Source organism: Euprymna scolopes, chromosome 42 (assembly GCF_053919585.1).
Source record: "Euprymna scolopes isolate OS-2025 chromosome 42, ASM5391958v1, whole genome shotgun sequence".
NCBI classification, from domain to species: domain Eukaryota; kingdom Metazoa; phylum Mollusca; class Cephalopoda; order Sepiida; family Sepiolidae; genus Euprymna; species Euprymna scolopes.
The window spans coordinates 37,466,437-37,471,436 of NC_136523.1; positions in this window are offsets into that span (position 1 = coordinate 37,466,437).

The window sequence follows — 5,000 nt, forward strand, 5'->3', positions numbered from 1 at the left end:
ACTTTTTAAAATACGTTAAATAAATATGTTCACTTATTTCTCTAAACTTATTCATTTTGTTGAATTATTTAAGGATTAAGAAAAAACCGTTAACCAGGATCTGTTTTGATATTTTGTTCTTTGATTATTATTTTCCCTATACTAGGGGCTAAATGGTAGAAGTCCTTTCTTTGCGTAATAGTATTAGTGTTTAATATTAGTGCTGACTCTAAAAGTCTTCTTTTAGCTCTATCTATCACGTATTTTATAATTTTCGCACGATCTAAATTAAATGAATAATCGTGTTCTGCACAATAGCAAAAGAGTGCATTTAGGGCGTTACCATTCCTTATCTCTCTTCTGTGTTCGTAAAGTCTTAGTTTCAATTGACGCTGTGTCTCACCTATGTATGCTTGTTGACAATTGTTACATGGGATGGAATATGTACCGGCGTCGTGTGTGAGGGTTTTGGGAGAGTGCTTGGTAGTTTTTAATGTCTCTGCAATAAGGACGAAACGTTGATCATTTCATTAATCCATTCGGTTTTTCTTTTTTTCAAAACAACATAACGTCAACCATCGTTTTTATTATATATATATATATATATATATATATTTATATATATATATATATATATATATATATAAATGTGTGTGTATATTTATATATATATACATATATATATATATACATATATATATATATATATATATATATATATATATATATATACACACACATACACAGTGTATCACAAAAGTGAGTACACCCCTCACATTTCTTCAAATATTTAAGTATATCTCTTCATGGGACAACACTGAAAAAATAATTTTTTGCACAATGAAAAGTAGTCTGTCTGCAGCATATATAACAGAGTTAATTTATTTTCCCCTAAAAATATAGCCATAGGAAACTACACCCCTAAAAATGAATACAGTCCTTTAAAAAACTACACCCTGTAAATGTCTAAATTTAGTACTGCTTTTTACTCCCTTCAAAACGTCATGTGACTCATTAGTGTAACTTTGCCATGTGTTTATAGGGAGCAGGTGTATTCAAATTTGTAGTGTAGTTCTTTCTCTCTCTCTCTCTCTCTCTCTCTCTCTCTCTCTCTCTCTCTCTCTCTCTCTCTTACCAGTCACTAAAAGTCTCAACATGACACCCCATGGCAAAGAACTCTCTGAGAATCTTTAAAAAAAAAACATATTGTTGCGCTATATAAAGATGTCCAAGACTACAAGAAGATTGCCAACACCTGGAAACTGAGGTGCAGGGTCCACTTAGAACAGACCTCAGGTAGATCATCCAAAGAAGCTGAGCGCACGTGCTGAGCGTCACATCCAAATGCTTTCTTTAGAAGATGTGCTGTTAGCATTGCTGCAGAAATTAAAGAGGTCGGGGTCAGCCTATTAGTGTTCAGACCATACGCCGCACACTACATCGCATTGGTGTGCATGTCTGTCATCCCAAGAGGAAGCCTCTTCTAAAGGCAATAGACAAGAAAGCCCGCAAACAGTTTGCTGAAGGCATGCCAACAAAGCCGATAGATTACTGGAACCATACCCTATGGTCTAATGAGACGAAATTTAATTTGTTTTGTTCTAATGACCTTGAGCATGTGTGGCGGTGACCAGGGGAGGACTACAAAGATAAGTTTGTCATGCTTACACTCAAGCATGGTGGTGGGAATGGGAATGTGGGGCTGCATGAATGCTGCAAGTATTGAAGAGTTATATTTCATTTAAGGGAAACATGGACTCCAACATGTACTGTCAAATACTGCAGCAGAGCATGATCCCCTCCCTCCAGAAACTGGGTCGCATGACAATGACCCAAAACACACATCCAAGACAACCACTGCTTTACTGAAGAGGCTGAGGGTAAAGGTGATGGACTGGTCAAGCATGTCTCCAGACTTGAACCCAATCGAACATCTTTGGGGCATCTTCATGCAGAAGGTGAAGGTGCACAAAGTTTCAAATATCCTTCAGCTCCACGACGTCGTAATTGAAGAGTGGAAGAGCATTCCAGTGGCTACATGTGAAGCTCTGGTAAACTCCGTGCCCAGGAGAGTAAAGACAATTTTGGATAATGATGGTGGCCGCACAAAATATTGAGAATTGACATGTTGTATGTTAATATTGACAACTTTTCATAAGGGATGTACTCCCTTTTGTTGCTAGGGATTTAGCTTTTAATGGCTATATTTTGAGTTATTTTTAGGGGAAATTAAATTAACTATGTTATATATGCTGCACAGAGACTACTTTTTATTGTGCCAAAAAATCATTTTTTCAGTGTTGTCCCATAAAGAGATATACTTAAATATTTGAAGAAATGTGAGGGGGGTACTCACTTTTGTAATAAACTGTATATATATATATATATATATATATAATTTTCGATATTTTTTTGTGACCAAGAGCGGAGGTCCGTTTGAAATATAGAAAATAACAATAAAAATAATAAATACAAAAGTAACATCGTTTTTCATGCTTCAAAAAACCCTCATAACCTTTAAATCAATATATATATATATATATATATATATATATATATATATATATACAGAGAGAGAGAGAGAGAGAGAGAGAGAGAGAGAGATAGAGAGAGAGATAGCTGGAGGCGCATTAATTCATTGTGCTCATTAAGAGCTTCATTTAAGAGTAGGAAAAACTCTTATCTAAAAACCTGTGATCTACTGTATGTTAAGTCTTGTGGCAGTCATCTGCACCGACAAAGGTTAGCAGTAATACCAAAGCCTTAACCACTATAAAAAAAATCACCTCAACAACTTAGTTGTTGTGGCGAACCTTATGCGTCGAAATCGATGAGAGAGTCCATTTATATATCTATAATATAAAGCTGTGTGTGTGTTTGTGTATGTGTGTGTGTGTGTGTGTGGTCACGAATAGGCTTCTATATGGTTGACTATTTATAAAAACTGATTAGATATAATGATAGAAGATGTATCGAGGATCAGGAATGGGTTTGTTTGATCTGGCAGAACGGTGGTTCATAAAAATTGTGGAGTCTGCGTTCGCGCCTGGTCCCCAAATATGGAGATAAAAAATGAAAAAAAAAACACGTTTACAAGGGTTTTTGATATAGATGTACATAAGAATACTTTGATAAGTATGTTTTAATTTAAATAGGGATGGTATAATAAAATTGTGAGGTCTGAGTTCGCGCCTGTACTCCATGGAAATATGGCACAAACTTTAACAAAGACTTTTCATATGTATTTGCGTAAGTATACTTTTTTAATTATGTTTCAGTTTGAAGAAATATGGTATAATAAAATTATTGGGTGTTCGTTCGCGTCTAACCTCCATAGAATGTAAATATGTCACAAAGTTTAACAAGGTTTTTTAAAAGGGGCGAGGGTCCGCAATAACACCTTAACTTTAATCTTAATTCACGTTAGCTTTTATTTATTTTTTTTAGTTGAATCATATTGTGTCGAATAAATCCACGTTCTTATTAAAGTGAAACCCCCCCCAAAAAGTCGGAACTTTAGACAATTCTCGACACAAATTTGTTTCGACTCCACTTGCACGTGGAACTCTTTCGAATATAGATATATAGATAAATAATAAAAAATAAGAACGTTACTTGTTTTCGTGTCAAAAGAAGGATAAAATCCTGCTCACGTGATTATGTGTCTTTTTAAAAACATTTACATAACCTTTTTATTTTTATGCATATATCTGTTTAAGCTTTTTGTTTTTTCAGTGTACTAGAAGGAATTCAGTTGATTACAGCCCTTTCTGTGTGTTCTTTACTTTACAATAGTACAACCCTGAATCCGACGGCGCAATACTACACCGTTCAATACTGTAAAACTGAAACGAATCTGTTCTGCTTGAAAAGGGTGCCATTTTCTTCTTATTCATATTTATATCGATTCTTTGTTTAAGAAACTAAAGTAATTACGTGTTAACTTTTTTAATATCCCATTTTGCTGTTTCGGATTATTTTACTAAAGTAAGTAAAGCTTCATTATCTTTCAAAACTGTTTTTGTTTCTTTGTTTTTCCATATTCCGTCAATATTATTTAGTAAGGCTGTTTAGCAGAAAAGCCAACAAGCGACTATCCGAAAAAATAAATATACAAGAAATAAATGTTACCATAGTCAATAAAAGTTCAGTTCATCTTTTTTTTGTTTTGAAATAGTTTTTAATGCTCTTTACTTGAAATAATTTCAGCGAACCGAAATTAAAACGAAATGTGAGGCAATAATTACTTAAATGAATTTTTATATAAACTACACATGACATAATCGAATAATCTTCAAGCACAAAATAACGGAAAACATTAAAATATGTTTATAAATATTTCTTACATTGACGGAACTCTCTTAAATTGTTAACACAGAATGCTCAGGTGCCCCTCCTTCAAATTGAAAACGGGGCTCTCCATTTCAATGTCGCTGCCATTTTGATTTTTTTAACCGGTTCATGAATTAAAAAAAGAATCTTTACAAACTACGTAAAAATACAAACCAATGAACTTTTCTACCATAAAAGTAACTTTTATCGACTATGGTAACATTTATTTCTTGTATATTTATGTTATATATATATATATATATATATATATATATATATATATATATATATATATATATATATATAACATTTTCTCTTTGTGAGGAAACATAATTTTGTTGGTCACTCTTGGCTACGAATGGAAACAAAGTTGATATAAAAAATATATTTTCGTGAAAATTGTCTTTACTTTCATCATATTTTGCTTAGGGTAAAATTTTTGAGTATCAAAACCTATCTCTTAACAACCTCCTCCTTTTCATAACCTATCATACTTTCATCAATCACAGTCCATTTACTGTAGGCTGTTTTTGTAACCAAGTCAACGACGGATACTTCTGCTAGTATATATATATATATATATATATATATATATATATATATATACGATGTCAAAACTAAACATCGTTGAATTCATTACCCACACAGCAGCAGCCGTATAGTGTAATGGTGAGAAGCCTTGACTGTCA